Genomic DNA, 18421 nt, shown 5'->3' with positions numbered 1-18421 from the left:
TTCCCATTTCTCTCTTTCTCCATGGTATCTCTCATTTAATCCCCAAATCTTTGTTTCTTCCTCAAAGTCACTCCCTTCTCAGAAATTCCCTTCTCATTTAAGCAGTGTGGTGAGCCTGGGGAGTTCGAGACCAGGTGTCCTTCAACCTATCACTTTGTTCTCTGGTACTTTTTATCTGTCTTATCTATTATTTTGTCTTTTTTTTGTATTTTTGAGAAAGAGAAGATATGAGGCGGGGGGGGGGGAGAGAGAGAGAGAGAGAAAGAAAGGAAAGAAGGGAGGAAGGGAGGAAGGAAGGGAGGAAGGAAGGAAAGAAGGGAGGAAGGAAGGGAGGAAGGAAGGGAGGAAGGAAGGAAAGAAGGAAGGAAAGAAGGAAGGAAGAAGGAAGGAAAGAAGGAAGGAAGGAAAGAAGGAAGGAAGGAAAGAAGGAAGGAAGGAAAGAAGGAAGGAAGGAAAGAAGGAAGGAAGGAAAGAAGGAAGGAAGGAAAGAAGGAAGGAAAGAAGGAAGGAAGGAAAGAAGGAAGGAAGAGAAAGAAAGAATATGTATGCCTACAATGTGGAGCCTGACCCAGGAGGTTGGGGGCTACATCTCACCAACAGATCATAACCTGAGCCTTTTCAAGAGTCTCATGCTTAACCAACTGAGCCGTCCAGGTGCTCCTGGTTCTTTTTATTCATAAAGTGAGAAGAAAGGACTAAATTCTTTTTTTCTTTTCTTTTTTGAGAGAGAAAAAGCACGCAAGTCAGAGAGGGAGAGAGAAATCCCAAGCAGCTCTGTGCTGTCAGTGCAGAGCCCTGTGGGGGACTCGAACTCAAACCATGAGATCATGACCTGAGCCAAGATCAAGAGTAGGACGGACACTTAACTGAGCCACCCCGGTGCCCCTGGTTGTTTTTATTCCTAATGTGAGAAGAAATGCCTAAATTGTCTTTAAAGCTCCTGCATGCTCTCACATTCTGTGATGCTCTGCTTTGTTTTCAGTACCTTTCATTCTCAGTATGAATAGGACGCCCCTTCTCCGCCATAGCTCATGTTTGCTCACTTGGGTGTGGGGGCCCATGGATGCTTACTTTCCCTTTCTAATAGAAACCAGACTTATGAAATTTTCTGTCTCTATATTTGGAGTCTCTGAACACTGTGTTAATAACACACTTGTGATAAAACTCACTGTATAGAACACTCTGCTTTCAAATTTGCCTCCGTGACTTTGGTGCATTTTGTAAAGAGATTTAACAGATCTGGGAGCTGGTCAATCCTCGTTTTCGATACTTTTCTTCGTGCTGTGCTTCTAAAGCTTCTAGCTTTGTGGAGGGCATTGTCTAAAAGCAGAAGATAGAGAGCATCTATGTGGCCTTCCGTTTAACATTTGATAAACACTGATTTGATCACTGAGTTTCTATGTATTTGTTTCCCATTTGTAGAGGAAAATTGTACAATTATGTTGCTGAAGAGAATCCTAATATTTTTAGGGTAAGACCCACATCTTAACATGAACAACCAAAGTCTAGAGAGGCAACGTAGCTTTTTTGGCTTCTGTAGGTCATTTCTGTCGGTGCCTGCCCATGAATCCAGATCTTCTGTCTCTCAATGTCACTCTTCCCTCTTTTCCTTTCCAGGCTTCTAATAACAAACGTAATCAATTGAGGCACAAAGGAATTCAAAAGAAATGATACCAGAAGACTAAAGACTATTGATCGTTGTTTTTCTCTGTTAAAGGATGTTTTCATTTTATTTAAAATGTTTACATTTTTCTAAATACATTTGAAATAATAGAGATTTCTTGGCTCAGTTCTTAATCATTGAATGTTGGGGTTTTGATTTGAGGCACTCAAGCTAGTTCAGTGTAGCAGAGCTAATTAATTTTGTAAAATGGGTCTACATTATAGATTTGTGTTGGGATGAAATCTGGAGTGTTTTTTTAAAATTTTTTTTCTTTTAACATTTATTTATTTTTGAGAGAGACAGAGCATGAGCAGGGGAGGGGGAGAGAGAGGAGACACAGAATCTGAAGCAGGGTTCAGGCTCCAAGCTGTCAGCACTGATGCGGAGCTAGAACTCACAAACCGCGAGATCATGACCTGAGCCGAAGTTGGATGCTTAACCGACTGAGCCACCCAGGCGCCCCTCTGGAGTGAGTCTTAAGCTTTTGTCCCAATTACTTCTGCATCCTTGTACTAAATGTGTGCAGTATGAACACATACTAAACTAGCATTAAGACTCTACTACAAACACCAGTACATCCTAAATACTTTTTAAGTGCAATTATTTAAAAAGTCTGTACATAGGAAAGAGTATATTAACTTTATTTCCACTAACACTGTGTGATGTTAGTGCCGTGCATTATACTTTACCCAAAGGATATGGTTTTAGAATGGTATTTGCCACATAACCTACTTAGCTGGGCAAGTAAATTACTTCCAACTTGCATTTTTCCCTGTTTAAATCTGTGTATTCAGGTCTGGTGAGAAGGGAACCCTTTCCAATTTGAATGGTCAGCTGGGCCTGTTAGAAGGTGGTGTTATTCAGTTGCTCATGTTGGTGGACACACTGAGAACACGAGCTGGAGCAGATTTCAAATGTGCATAAGCGTTTAACTGGTGCTGCTTCTTACAAGGCTTTCGGTGCTGGCAACAGTATGCTGGTGATACCCTCAAAAGGCTATAAATCTACATTCAGAGGCAGTGACTGGATGTAATTTTAAAAGCTTCAGTTGCTTCTTCTCATGCAGCCCCTATTGTTTCTTATTTTAAAGTGAATTCTGCCCCTCTGAAGGCCACGAGAACTTGGAAAAGCAAACCCTGTGGTTAAGCTGGAGCTTGGAAACTCCGGTAACTGGATCTTGATGATGATTCATGGCAAAGCCAGCTCGCTGGAAAAGTGTTAAACACGTAGGGTGTTGAAGACTTCTGATTCTTGGAGATTAGGTGTCAGAGCATTCGGGGTTTGATTATTTTTAGTAATAATCAGTGAAGGATCTTGCTCCTGGAAATGGTGGTCGGGTTTTGGATGTGCAAATGGCTGGTCATCACCTGGTGCCATTCCCCACCCGCCCAAACTCGGCAGAAAGTCAGACATCTCTAGCATTGTCGGCCAGGATGGGGGAGACCATCATATGCAGGTACTTAGAATGTGTGTGGCCATTAACTTTTTTTTGAGCTGAAAAGTGATGTTTAACAGTTTAAAGTATGTTTAAGTGGTTTTATTGAAACACAGTAGATTGAAAGATGAGCACCAAATGTGTAGCGTGACCTGGGTGTGTAGGAATCCACGTGTGTGATTTAAATGACGAGGATCAACAGTGTTATTCTGATGTTCTCAGCTGTTGGCAGGGCCTCTAACTCGGAGCAATCACGTCGGAATCCCCTGGGGGATGACCCACTGGTATTTCTTTAAGTTCCCCAGGAGATTCTCAGCTTGAGAACATAAGATTGAGAGCCGTTGATTTAATGGGTGCACCGATTGTGTATAAATGTAGATTCTGATCGTGTTTTGAAATTTAGCGAGGTAATTTGAAAATCACTGTCCTTGCAAAAGTAAGGGATCGAAGATGACTGATCCTAATTTGCCTCCGCTTCCGTGTTAGGCCTCCTCCTTCCACATGGTGTCCCAGGTGACTTGGATGAGTGAAATTGGATGATGGCACAAAACATTTCAGCCTTTGGGGGCTAGATGTCTCCTGCTTGGGAACAGCTGAGGTATTACTAAAAGGAATGAGAATCGTTGAGAGTGGTTATGTATAAGGGGAGGAGACATCTAAGAACCCAGGTTTGGAGGTTGTACCATGTTTCCCTTCTGGACACAAGCCCAGGACCCACAGATGTAGATTCCTATCCTCTTAACACATCATCCAGCTTCTAGGCCCGGGATGTAAATGATAAGTATTCATCTTTCCGCGTGGATTAATGTCATCCTGATCTTCATGTCTGAAGGATAGAGGCAGTGTAGAGCCTCCTATAGTGTCGGGCAGGGTCCTGGGCACCAGCAGTGTTGCTGACCAAGAGGGGTAGGTGGGGACATCGTTGCCGCAGCCATGGCAAGAGTTTTTCTTTCTATCTTTCTCTCTTTCTTTCTCTTTCCTTTCTTCCTTCCTTATTTAATTTTCTTCAGTGTTCACCTATGTTTGAGGAAAGAGACTGAGCCGGGACGGGGCAGAGAGGGAGGGAGTCATGGAATCCTAAGCAGGCTCCAGGCTCTGAGCTGTCAGCACAGAGGCTGACGTGGCACTCAAACCCACGAACCTTGAGATCATGACCTGAGCTGAAGTCAGAAGCTTAACCTACTGAGCCACCCAGGCACCCCAGGAGTTTCTTTTTTTTAAATGTTTATTTTTGAGAGAGAGAGAGAGAGAGAGGGGCAGAGAGAGGAGGGACAGATGATCCATCTGAAGTGGGCTCAGTGCTGACAGCAGCAAGACCGATGCAGGGTTCGAACTCAGGAACCCTGAGATCATGACCTGAGCCAAAGTCAGATACTTGACCCACCGAGCCACCCAGGTGCCCCACAAGGGTTTCTAACACTACTGCCCTGTTCACAATTGCCAGCGGTTTCCTATTTGTGAAATCAAATCCAAACTGTAAGACATTTTGTGATGTTATTGTTGCGGATGAATAAGTAGTTTTTTAAACATGAAACTAAAATGGGTATTTGTGCGCTTAACCACCGCACGTAAGAAGTGGAGCATTCTCCACGCTTGACTCTGGTGCGTTTCTCCCGTAGTGCACCGCTGCAGTTCTCCTTTAGAAGTAATCATGCTCACATTCTGCGCTCGTCATTTCCTTGTTTTTAACAAACAGTTTAAACAAATATGTATGTACTTCTACACAGTTTACTTTTACTTCCTTTGGAGATGTATTTAAATTAGAGTCTACGTATTTCTCAGCAGTTGTTGCTTGTCACGACCAAGATTGTGTTTTATCTCTGTTATTACATGTGCCGTTGTTGATTCACTTCCCTCAGATACAATATTCAGTGGTGTGACTCAACCATAATTACATTGCTGTCGGTGAAATTTGGGTTCGTTCAGATTTTTTTCTGTTCCGAAAAGTGCTAACTAGGAGCGTTGTTACGCGTGTCTAATGGTACCCATTTTCAAGTGTTTCTTACATACCTAAGACAGTTCTGAGACCTCGAACACCAGCTTGTTGAATATTCCAGATGGCGCCAAATCATTTTCAGCAATTTATAAGCTCTTGTCATTTCACGTTGGGCGACATTTGGTATTTCTGGGCCTGGAGGTTTCTGCTGCTTTTTCGTGGTTTGAACGTGATGATCTCTGCATGGACTTAATTTCCATATTTCTGATTACTAATGAAGTTAAAACATTTTTTTCATATACCTCGTTGCCAATTGTATTTCTTCTGTGAAACACTCAAGTATTTTGTTCATTTTTTATTATCTTATTGAATTATAGTAGCTTTAAGTATATATGTGTCAAAAAATATTTTATAGAAGCCTTAATGTGTTAGGTGTGCTTGATATTTCTCCTAGTGTTTTATTTTTATTTATTGTTTTACTTTACGGTATTTCTTGATGACTTGGATATTTTACCTTATTTTCTCATGAACTTAAGTTTCAATTTGAGTGTTATCATTTTATGCTTAGCTCTTTGGTGTTGTGCTTAGGAAATCCTTCCTAAATGCAATTGAATACATTCTCCTATATTCTAAATTGTATAGTTTGATCTTTCCTATTTTGGCCTTTAATCCACCTAGAATACGTTTCATATTTTTCTGCATAGAGTTTGAGTTAGAAGTTTCACTTCTTTCTTTCATGTGAATAACCAGTTGTCCCAGAACCATTTACTGAGAAGTCCCTCTTCTTTCTCTAATGATCTGTGATGTCACCTTTGTAATGTATGAACATTTCCATTTTTTTAAATGTCTATTTATTTTTGAAAGAGCGAGTGTGAGCAGAGGAGGGACAGAGAGAGAGGGGGACAGAGGATGCAGAGTGGAATCAGGGCTTATAACGGTGAGCCCAATGTGGGGCTTGAACCCATGAACCTTGAGATCATGACCTGAGCTCAAGTCAGACAATCAACTGACTCAGCCTCCCAGGTGCCCCTGTATGAACATTTCATACCTACATGGACATTTTTTAGTGTGGCATAAAATGTTCTTCAGAACACTTCCAGCAAACCTTTGTAGGGTTTTTTGTTTGTTTGTTTTTAATTCCTACTGTTTCTTCGTGTACCTTCTACTTAAGTAGACTCCTTTCTGTGCCTCAAAACTACCCCACAACTTCCTTTGTCTTGTGCATTTTGTGCTTAAACTTCTCCAATGCTGCCTTGAGTATTGTTTTAGGTATATTTATTTCTCTCTTGCTCCCTGTTATGTGGAAACTTCTGAAAACAGGCATGGTGTTGTAATCATCTTTCATACCTTTGGACGGAATATGTTCTTTCACTGAATAGATATTTGATAAACCATTGAATGAAACTGGGGTTTGTAGATGAAGGGCTGTAGGATATTATCCAGTTAATCTCCTTGTATTAGCCTCCCCAAGATTTGTGGACCACACAAATCTTAGACGGTCAGGTGGTCCCTGACCCTCTTTTTTTCTAGAGCTTATTCCAGAACACCTTTCATTATCCATTCCACAGGCAAAGAACTAACCTATTAGACATTGTCCAGAAGTATGAACTAATGTGAAGATACTGCGATCAAGGTAAAGAGATGTATGTGGCAGGTTCGAGATTCTTAGAATGGTTGAGTCCATTGCCAACAATGACATTCACTTCACATCCAGACACTGGGTATTTCCCTAGCATGCTGTGTGGACTTACATCTCTGTGCCATTGTTCCTGCCCCTTGTTGAACAAATCTGCCTTTACGGACCACTATCCTCGAATCTTCCCCCCTCCTAGAGATTAAATTCTTCTTGTTGAATGCTGTATTTCCATACCTTGACATCACTTCTGGTGCTGCACCAATCATACCATGTTCTAGTTCTTTTTTTATAAGTGTTTCTTGCTCCTGATTTTTCCCACCCAAGGTCAGAGATAATTTTTTGTTTCAGTGTACCTTCTCAACACCTGGCACAGGGCCATGTTTGGTATAAGTTGGGTTTTAAGGTGTTTTAACAGCAAAACCACTATTTAGGTATATAATGTGTTTTGGTGAAATCATTGTGCTACCCCATCTAATAAAATAAAAAACCTATGGGAATGATAACACACTTCCACAATATTCGCTGTTATCTTGGTAGCCTAAATTAGCCAAAGAACTTGGAACAAGTGTTTAGTGGTCCCATGTTAGGGAAGTTTTGCTAGGTTAAAAGCATGCTGGTTTTCTGATTGAATGAGTCTGGATAGTTGGGAATTTGTTTTATCAGAAGAGAACTTAAGGATCCTGGGTATTTGAGTTGAGGGTTCAAAAACGGGAAATGATAGGAAAAGGACTGGAGATAAGAGGGTACCAGCTATACATAATAACCCTTTGGCCCAAGGCCCTGTGATGGTTACAGTTCTGGAGGAAGCATCCCGACTTGCTCTTTGATGCAAGTCATTGAGGTGAACTCTCAGTGCCCCCTTCACTCAACTGTTTACTGCTGGGAGCTTCCAGATGGGAGAACATCGGGAAGCCCAGTCAGTGAGCCAGCAGGCCTGGCAGTGGGAGTTTTAGGAGCTGGCATTCTTGTTTCCATCCCGAAAGTCATGAATAGGCTAAATGGTTAAGTTCATGCGACTAAGTGCAGGGAAGTTTAATTGTATTTCCTCTAAGTAGTTCTTTTAGATGAAAGTACTTTTTTTCCCTTCATTTGGAAAATGATATGTGTTTATTCTAAGAAATTTGAAAAGACAGGAAGGTATGAGAGAATAGAAAATAGAGAATAGAAAATCCCAGGAGATACCCAACCACTCAGAGGAATTCTCCAGGTAGAAGCCATATTCCTCATGGTGCCTCTGTTAGCCTGTACATCCCCATTGGTTCTTCTTTGTCTCTACCATTTTGAGAGAGGAACAACAAATTATCTGGGTATGAACCAAAAACTTGAGTTCTTCTATCTTTTCAGAGTGTTACCTTCTTGGTAGCAGATTCTGAGTATATCCCCGTGACATCTCTTCAGTGCTTTGGACAAGTGTGAAAATAGCACATATTTGTTATTTTTCAACAACTGCACGGGGCTAGTGGTCGCACCCGTTGTGGCTGTAGTGCCCCATGACCGCTGGCTGTGAGCTCTTCAGAGAACTTCTGTAGTAGCTCTTTGAGTTCATTGAGCTGACTAGATAAAAGACACCCAGTCTTTTTTTTTTTTTTTTTTTTTTAATCTCTCAGTAGGAGGATGGTGTGTGATTTGGTTACCATTTTGAAATTCAGAATGCTAGTTTTGGTTCTTTTTTTTTTTTTTTGAATACTCCCAAGACAACTTTGAAGGAAGGCGCTTCTTTCTTTAATTTATTTTTATTTTTATTTTTGAGAGACAGAGTGAGTGGGAGAGGGGCAGAGAGAGGGGGAGACAGAGAATCCCAAGCAGGCTCTTCACTGTCAGTACAGAGCCCAACGCGGGGCTTGAACCCAGGAATGTGGCAAGATTATGACCTGAGCCGAAACCAAGAGTTGTGACGCTTAACCGACTGAGCCACCCAGGTGCCCCTGAAGAGGGGATTTTCTATACCTGGTATGTTACCATGTACGGATTTCATCTCAGCATCAGAATGAATCAGACCTTGGCTAGAATGAGCTATTCTAACTATTGTAGGCTTAGATAAGTAGGGATACACTTACTTAGAATATTTACTTTTCATATGTGGGTGCAGGCCGTCTCAGCTGTGGTGAAGTCTGTCTCTAGTTAGCCAAGAGCAATCATCATTACATACACTCCTATTCTGTATTTTTTTTTTCTTTTCTTGGATGGAAGCAAACAATTACAGGGAATTTTCATAGGCAAAATTAATTAAGATTAGAGCAGTTAGTCTTTGCCAAGTCTCCTTCCCACCTTCTTCTTAAACTGATTTATTAATGAAATGCATCTGAAGTAATTAAGATGCAGAAAATAAAAATCTGAAGACCATATTTGTTGGCAATCTGTGACTTAACATGTTCTCAATTCATCTGTTCCTTCACCACCACCAGCACCTCTCTCAGCTAAAGTCCTCACCTCCAGAATGAAAGCTTCTACAATTCCTAATCTACAAAAGTGTTTACCCCATGTGTGCATCTCTGTAATGGCATCAGTTTCATGCTGGAAGTCATCTGTGTAGTGAGTTGAATGCCTGTTTATGTTTCTTTATAAAACACCTTGATGACAGGCGTGTTGTTTCCTGAATCATTGCATACTTCTTGGGCACATTTTAGTATTTCAAGGAATTAACGAGTAGATGAATGGATGGATAGTTATCAGCTACAATGAATATTTGTGTGCTGAGCTATGGCTTGCTAATTGTATGTGACCATGTGAAAGTCTGCTATGTGCCATTCGTCATGGTAGATGCTTGACATACATATGCTTTACTTCCTACACTAACTGTATAAGATAGGCATTATTATCTGTCTTATACATAAGGAAATTAAAACTTGGATATTCTGTCCCAAGGCCATAGCTGTAGTAGTGGAAGGGGAGGATTTGAAGCACAGGTCAGTTTACCTCCATTTCATATATTCTTTTCTGTGTCATACCAAGGTGCCTTCCAACTTTATAATGGAGATTCACATGAGTGTCCAGGATTCTTTGGGTAGAATACTCCCTTTAGACCCAGCTATAGTAAGTGCCCCAGAGTGGCTTTCCCGGCCACCTCTTAGTTACCAGGTTTGCTTGAGGTTCCCTAAGCCAACGTGGGAACCAAAGGAGAATCTATCCTTTGGTTCTGTCCTTGGCTGTTGTCTCTGGTATCAGCAGTTGATCGATTACAATGTTTCCTAATGTGTAAATGCCCTCGAACACCAGCTCTGTTTTCCCCTGTGGTAAAACAGTGGAGGAAGCAAGCTCAGAAATGATGAAGTCTGGCTCTCTGGGGCTCTGGTGAGCCAGTGAGTCCCCCTCACTCATCTTGTGCTGGCTGGTGACCAGGCCCTAACTTGTATGGTCTTTGCTGTTTCGGGGACTAACTTATGCTTCCTGTACATCAGGGAAAAATTGCAACAGTAAGCCTTCTGCCATGGAGTCGGTGTTATGTATGACTGACCTTGCTTTGGGCAAAGATTATGCATGAGTTGATGTAGGAACTGATAATAGTTGGTAATATTTATTATAGGCCAAATAATCACCTCAGGTAAAAATAAGTTACCTGCATTTCTAACTGGGCTTTTATTGCCTGAGACTCACCAAGAGAATGAGTCCCATTAATGGGTATTTAGGTAGGAGAATTAACAGAATTTAACACATCCATGCATGGGGCTAGCCAGATTATAGGGCCTTTTTTTTAACTTAGCCTCAAAAGGAAGAAATAGAGATTGCAGAGAAGGAAATAAAATTGGAAGATGTATGATCCTAAACAAGTTACTTTAACATCTTGTAAGTGATCTGAATTTTTTTCTTCCAAAAAACATTTGAGTATATTGATTATGTATATATTTTTGAAAGGCAGTGGAGAATAGTTCCTATAACCTCAGACTATTTGAGTTAGAATTCAGTTTTTCGCACTAATTATGTGGCCATAGGAAAGTTGCTTAACATCTCTGTGTTTGTCTCCTTACCTGTAAAATGGGGGTAAGTAATAGTACCTACTGCAAGGAGATATTTTGAGGATTAATCAATACATGCAAACTACTTAAAATCATTCTGATATGACGTTATATTTCATTCTACTGTGTTGGAGTCACTGTGTTAGAAACTAGGTTCTAGAAATACAAGCTGCAACCACCATCAGGGATCTTACAGTCTACTGAGGGACATGCCAGAATAAACCTTACAAGGCATTGTGGGAAATGCAGGGAAAGAGCTATCACAGGGTGCTCTGGCCCCACAGAGAGCAACCTCCTCTCCCCTCCCTCAGCCGTCCAAATCTTGGAAGTGGGAGTTTACCCAGAGGAAATGATCCCCAAACTTAGTGATAAATTTTGGATAGGAATGTTTGGGGGATAGGACAGTCAACGCTGCACAAATAAGAGCAAAACTCCTTACCCTAAGAAATACTTTTTCCCCTTGCTGGCTAGGCCTGAGATTTGCCTTAACAAAAGACAAAACCTTTATTTCACAGAGAAAGGAAAAACACAAATGTCCTTGGGAGAGGTAACTGTTGGTTTGTTCTGAGGTGTTAAGTTCTGAAGTCCAGCTCTGTAAGTATTTTTTTAATATTAAATTTTTTTTATGTTTATTTTTGAGAGAGAGACAGATGGTGAGTGGGGGAGGGGCAGAGAGAGAGGGAGACACAGAATCGGAAGCCGGCTCCAGGTTCTGAGCTGTCAGCACAGAGCCTGACGTGGGGCTTGAACTCATGAACGAGATCATGGACACTTAACTGACTGAACCACCTGGGTGCCCCCTTTTCTTAAAAAATATTTTTAAGTTTACTTATTTTGAGAGAGAGGTAGAGCAAGCGAGCGCAGGAGTACGTGCGTGGGAGGGGCAGAGAGGGAGAGAGAATCCCAAGCAAGCTCTACACTGTCATTGTGGAGCCCAGTGTGGAGCTTGAACTCATGAACTGTAACATCATGACTTGGCCTGAAATCAAGTCAGATGCTTAACTGACTGAGCCACCTGGGCTCCCCAGTAATTTCTTTCTTTCTTTTTTTTAATTTATTTTAGAGAGAGAGAGAGAGGAGGAGAGAGCAGGGGAGGGGCAGGGAGAGAGATTATCCCAAGCAGGCTCTGCAATGTCAGCATGGAACCCGACGCAGGGGTCCATCCCGTGAACTGTGAGATCATGACCTGAGCCGAAAGCAAGAGTCGGGTGCTGAACTGACTGAGCCACTCAGGTGCCCCTAGAGTCATGACTAATAGTGGGATGGGGAAGGTGGAGAGAAGAAGCCATGTATTAAGGAAAGACTGGACTTCAGAAAGACAACCCGCACACCAGGGACGAACCTTCCGAGTAAGGAGAGCAGGTGGTTGATGGCAGCTGGCTGGGGGTAAGGGTGAGAGGGTGTAGGGACTGGGCACAGGTTTTACCCACATTGAAGATCATCCAGGGTGGGAGTTAATACTGGCCAGGTGTTCATCATCGCGATAGTAGTTAGGGAAGCGTTGCTTCCTTTAGAAACGGACACCACAAAGGCGTGAGCCGAGGCAATGGCTGGTGCTTTGTTTTCCAGCCCTGGACTCCTGAGTGCTGTTTCTATATAACTCCAGGCTCCATAGCTACTTCTCATCACATCGGTGGTTCGTTTTTGCCTTTTCCAAGTGAACACTTTAGGCAGACTGATTTACTTTTTTCCTCGTCTCTGAAATCGAGAAGTGCTCTTTAGCACTTTTACCCTTTGAAAATATAAAATCACTCAAGGGCTTTCATATTTTCAAAGGGCAGAAGCAACTTTAGCGCAAGAGAAGGGTGCAAAAAGCTGACTGATCTTTTTTTTTTTTTTTTTTTTTTTTTTTAAAAAGTGCTATAATGAAAACATGTATAAGACATATCCTCCGGGCCCGGGTGTGTGGATGCTGGTGAAAAGGTAGAGGAGGTAAGGAAGAGGGAGGAGAGAGGAATGCATATTGGAAGAGTTAACGACCACTTTCTCTGTGGCTGGGGTTTTCTTTTCTTTTTCCCTTTTAAACTTATTGGAGAAGAAACAGCCCTTATCCCTGTTCTTGCCAAACCCTTGCTAAGATAAAATAAATGGTTGTCCCTCAAGATTTTAATTAAAAAAAAAAAAAAACAAACGAAAAAAACACCGCTTCTCTCCTCGGCATCGATTTGCCAAACGCCTGACCCCTGAGAATGAAATCCTAACCATCAGGAATTTGGCAGTGGTATTCCTGAGTGCCCTTTGCCTTCGGAGTGACAGGTGTAGTTATGTCTCCTCGAAAATGCAGACAGAACAGTTCACCTGTCAGGTGAGAAACAAATAACTAAGCTACCAGCCAGGCCCATTATCTTCGCCCTGCACCACACCTGTGCTCGGGAGACACCTCTGGTGCGTCCATCATTTGAAAGGGCCATATTTTACCCAATGAGGTGCTTTCTACGTGCAGCTATAGAAATGATCTAGTAACTTGGCTTCGTTGGCAGTGCTGAATGTTGGCATTCTGTGCTTGATGGGCTGTTTGCCTTCTCCCCAAAGCACGTACAACAAAGTATTATTTGCAGGCAGGATTTTACTTATTTATGTTTATTATTAAATATAAATGCAAACAGTGGCATATGAAGTTTGTGGCCCTTGAGATTCTTACATGCTATTTGCTAGGAATGGTGTCTTCCTTGGCGTACCCAGGGGTCCACAGCATCAGTCAGTGTCATAGGCTCTGGGTCTGGAGTTCTCTCTAGTCCAGCAAGAGAGTGGGACCCAGGATTAAAATATGAGAGAGGGCAATGTCTGGTAGGAGACAGGAGCCCCTGAGTAACGGTCCTTGCTCTGTTTTTATTAGTATCAGAAGGCTTATAAGGGTGATGGGTGTGCAAAAAGACAGTGAAACCGTTAACATCAAACTCATGGGGCATGGGAAAAGGGGGTTTTGTAGACATGTGGTGTTAGGGGTTTGGGTCAAGACAAAACACAATTCTGGTGCTTGGGGGGAAGATTGTTTACAGCAAGTGGGGCGCCACCTCTGTTTACCTGAACTGGTCTAGGGGACAGGAAAGAGCATGCTTCCTGAGGGTCAACAAAGCACCTTTATTTTGCTAATTAGCTCCACTCTAGGCAACTTCTCCCTGCTGTGGTCTAAAGTCCTGTTTTCCTGTTTACCTAATTTGGTCCTTCCTTCCTGTCAAAGCAGCTTTCTGCTATTGTACTAAGTTGGGGGGCATTTCTGCCCTGAATACCTAACCTTGTTTACCTCCTCTTGGATGTTTTCATCTTGAGATTTCCTAATCCTATACCTTTGTCCTATACTGGGGGCCTTTGCCCTGTTTACCTAATCTGTTTTACCTAATCTTGTTTACCCAAACTTGGCTGTGTTCATCCTATGGCTTTCTAATTCTTTATGCCTTGTTAACCCACTGCTGCAAGCTCAGGGAGTTCCTAAGCTTATTCCCTACAAGTCAGCAGGCTAAGGGACTGCCCCAGATCCTCATTCTAAGAATACACCCAGGACATCCCTGGCTGTTTCCAGAATGAGTTGGGTTGGGGTTTGCTAACATCTAAAGCTGATGAGGAACATACTTTGCTATTTCAGTGACTCACTAGTATCATAATGTCTCTCTCTCTCTCTCTCTCTCTCTCTCAGCGTAGTCAGGGGACAGGGAGAATGTTCTGAGTAGTAGAATTATACTCTTCCTTGAGTTTACTACAGAGAAGCAATTAATTGTGAAACCCTGTAAGAGTTTATGATCCTGCTTCAGATGGACTTGCCCATCAAAGGGCCGCTTAAAATTCATGCAGAGTAGCAACTGTGAAGGAATACCTAAGACTCATAAATAAAGCAAACCTATCTTAATTTATTGCCAGTACCTTCTATACCCATTGAGCTATTCAGAACCCTGCACAATTGATGTTTCTTTCCTCCAGTTATTTCAGTAAAAAATGAACTCTATTTTATGCCACACAAGCATACTAATAAACCAGTGTTTTGCTGCTTATAAAGGCAAACTGTCACCTGTTAAAATATGTAACTGTCATGGAAAGATAAAAAAGGATCATTTAATAATGATGAACAATGTGCATGTGGCATAAATAGAATCCAAAAGGTAAACAGCAGTTTATTATGCTATAGCCAGTCAGAGCTATTCCTCAGTGGAGGGCTCTCTCTGCTCATCTCTGTACCCTTCCTTTTAAGGGAAATAGAACCTGGCTTAACAGTGACTCGCGTGTGCGCCCCCGTGTGTGTGTGTGTGTGTGTGTGTGTGTGTGTGTGTGTGTGTGTGTGTGTTTAGCGTAGGCTCATTACTGGTGCAAAATATGGATTGTTGCTCTTATTACAGGGGGAAAATGTTTTTCAGACATATTTTCTTAACTCTGATGGGAACAATCCTAAGTGCTCTGTGTTATTGTTTTCTAGTGCTATATAATAGGGAGTGTTAAGAAATTTGATTTTGCTGGTAGGTATGGGAAGGAGAATGTTTTTAATTAAGCTCTTCAGCTACTTCCCCGCCCCCCCCCCAGTGTTGGAAGCCAAATATATCTCTATAAGAATATGTCTGATGCTACTAAATAAAACCAGTGCTAGCAAAAATAAAAATGGGCTCATTATAGCTACCTGGGTTTCTTGATCTCTTTTTATTGACCTGTGCAAATAATATCTCCAAGGTACAATGTTGAAAACGCTCCAGATTTCCTTCGTGATGTAAGGGGATCATTGTTGGCAGTGGCACCATGTTAAACTGATGCACCTGCACAGTAAATTTTAACAGTCCTGGTTGGGGGAAGGAGGGTCTGGGTTGGTGCAACTATGAAGAGGTTATAATGGAACTTTTTAAATTAAAAAATACTTAAGTTGTAATATATTGAACTCCAGGGAAATAAAACCAGAAGAGTTACCAGGATAAGAGCTGTTTCTCTTCTGGAGTCCATTTCTAGCCCCCTATTTCCAGTTAGCATGTATTTACATCGACTGATGTCTTAGAAACGACAATTAAGGCTGGGTGAATAAATATTGAATGTTTTAAAGATTGTGTAAATATTTGCCCAGTAGACAGCCCTGGCTTCTTAAATATTTGGCCTTTTATATTAGGTCCAATTTGAAATGATTTAAAAGCTTACTTAACTATTGAACATAGGGATACCAGCATAAAAAGGAAAAAAAAAGTGCCCTTTCAAGCATAGTTAAATTTAAAGCATTGTCTTGGGTAGGAAATAGAATTTTACCCAAATCAGAGGAGCCAAGATTGTATTGAAAGAATTAAGAAGGGCTTCATTGGAAAGCCACAATCAGTTACTTCCTGGGATTGGGAATCACCGTGGCTTGCTTCCCAGCTCCACACTACGGGGCTCCCCTCACAGTATAAGGTTTCTTGATCTGGAAATTTCATTTCTCAGCAAAATGCTTAAAATAACTGTGTTGTTTGCCAAAGTGATTTATAGACCTAGGAAAAACAATCGCTTCATAAATTCAAGGTAGAACCTCGTAATACTAGGTGCGAGAGCAAGATTGGGCTACCTTCCTGCATCCCATAGTCCAGTTAATCTTTCTACCAGAAATCTCTTTCTCAAATTTTTAAAAGTATTTTTGAGTTTATTTTGTGTGTGAGAGAGAGAGACAGCTTGAGTAGGGGAGGGACAGAGAGAGAGGGAGAGAGAGAACCCCAAGCAGGCTCTGCACTGTCAGCACAGAGCCTGATGTGGGGCTTGAACCCATGAACTGTGACATCATGACCTGAACTGAAATCAAGAGTTGGACACTTAACTGACTGAGTCACCTGGGTGCCCCAGAAATCTGTTTCTAAAAGCCTCATTTTTATTATTCTCCCCAAGTTGACTGCAGTTCTCTGTTGCCTTTAAGCTGAAGTACACATTCCTTGATAATGTAATTTGGCCTAGTGTCCTCTTCCAGTTTCATCCAGCAGCACGATCCACTGTGTTCTTTACACTTCAATCACAAAAACATGCCATGAACTTTTCACAGCTCTGCAGTTATGCATATTCCAGGACACAGATTTGCCAGCCCTTTCTATCAGGGTGCTGAACTCCGACTTTGTCATCTAAGCCCATTTCAAAGGTGGGACCCACTGGAGATTCTTTTAGTGATTCCATTGAGCAGAATAAATCTCTCCTCTCTGAAGCCAGTATTTAAATAGGCATTTGCTGTATTAAGTTGCAATTAATAGAGTGCCTATTTCTGTAAATTTGTATGCAACTTTAAGAGATTGTTTTTTTTTTAAGTTTATTTGTATAGCACATCATAGATAGTTAATAAATTATTATTTTTCTTTTTAACTGATTTCATTTAACCTAGTGGTGTCAAAACTCCAAATCTGTGGCTTTGTATCTATACACTGTGACTTTAGGCTTTAAAAGAGCATTTGAATATTAAGCCTCTCTAATAGTAGAGTAGATGTAAGAATGCAAACCAAAGAAGTGAACTGGCCTTAGGTGTGAGAAGTACGTGACTGATGTTTTTAGTTCTTCCCATCCTCCTGGACCATCCATATTTAACCACTGACTTGCCTTATGACTGTCAACAAATTTCCTAGCCTGTAACATTATCATTTGAAAATTGAGAGTAAACAATATTATTCTTTCCTACTGGAAACAACTCCAGTGGTATAAAATTGCCACAAATTTATCTGAAAATAATGTGACTTTTTTTTGTGCTATAATTAATACCAGTATTCAATTTAATACACTTCCCAGAAGAAAACCAAACCATTTTGTATTGTTTGAGATAAAGCTTACCTGGGTCATCTTTTATTTGGTTCAGGGAAAAATGTAATCAAACTAGGTCATGTGATTTATAAGGTGTAGTGACATTTTGAGGAGTGAAACATGGGCCCATTTATATCCAGCCACAGAATATACAGACTAAATTTACAGCACAAGCTGTAGCTTATCAATTCATTGATCTATTTGCTTGGGCACTGCAGATGTTTTAAGTGTAAATGAATAGACTGATAAAATTCCTGCACAGACCTTCAAAGTGGGGTTTGCAATATGGATCTCTTGGGGTGCAGAGCAAAATATTTTTCTGTGAAATGTTTGAAGTATACAAAAAGACACAGAAAATACTAGTGATTATCCATGGTGCCTGCACCCAGCATCATCAAATATCTAAATTTGTATCTAGAAAATAATAAAAGACATAAAGCCTTTAAAATATGTAAAATGAAAATTGACACATGTGCATGTTAAGGCTACAGGCAGAACCATCCCGTAGTGCATGAGAGGCTGGGAAAAGTAGGGTCAACACAACACAAAGGGCTTGCAGGGGGCTGTTGAGTGATGTTCTGGTTTTAACTGGTCTATGTAAGATGGGTCCTAGCTGTTCTGCAAACAAATTGTACATTGAAAATAGCCCTCAGGGTGCCTGGGTGGCTCAGTTGATTTAGCATCAGACTTCGGCTCAGGTCATGATCTCACTGCTCGTGAGTTCGAGCCCCACGTCGGGCTCTGTGCCGACAGCTAGGAGCCTGGAGCCTGCTCCAGATTCTGTGTCTCCCTCTTTCTGCCCCTCCCCTGCTTGCATGCTCTCTGCCTCTCTCTCTCTCAAATATCAAATAAAACATAAAAGAAAAAAAAAGCCTTCATGAGGCAAGCACAGATGAAACCAGAAGATAACGGCAGAGATGCACTTCTTCAGGTCTCCCTGCATGCTCCCCGTTTTCTATATTGTGAGGAAAAACAGTAACAATCAAATCCGGTTTGACAGATCCTTTTAAAGTGCCCTGATTTGACTGCAGTTAATTATAAATTCTACCTTTTAGTTTGTACTAAAACTCTTACCCAATCATAGTGTGAG

The 18421-nt window shown here is 41.4% G+C and overlaps 1 protein-coding gene across 11 annotated transcripts in view; it reads left to right on the top strand.

Annotated features, from left to right (window-relative positions):
- Nucleotides 1-18421, top strand: part of UNC5D (unc-5 netrin receptor D) — a 554486-nt gene that overhangs the window by 10097 nt on the left and 525968 nt on the right. The window contains exons 2-3 of one of the 11 annotated variants that reach the window (XM_047857023.1): nt 11139-11217; nt 12482-12555. The exons of 8 other annotated variants lie outside the window; for them this stretch is intronic. The gene's annotated coding sequence lies outside the window, so the exon portion shown is untranslated. The remainder of the gene's footprint in view (nt 1-11138; nt 11218-12481; nt 12556-18421) is intronic. 2 more of the 11 variants (XM_047857026.1, XM_047857024.1) reach the window with 2 other exon arrangements.

Source organism: Prionailurus viverrinus, chromosome B1 (genome assembly GCF_022837055.1).
Source record: "Prionailurus viverrinus isolate Anna chromosome B1, UM_Priviv_1.0, whole genome shotgun sequence".
Taxonomy (NCBI): domain Eukaryota; kingdom Metazoa; phylum Chordata; class Mammalia; order Carnivora; family Felidae; genus Prionailurus; species Prionailurus viverrinus.
The sequence above is the reverse complement of the archived record's forward strand: the minus strand, read 5'-3'. Positions and strand labels throughout refer to the sequence as shown.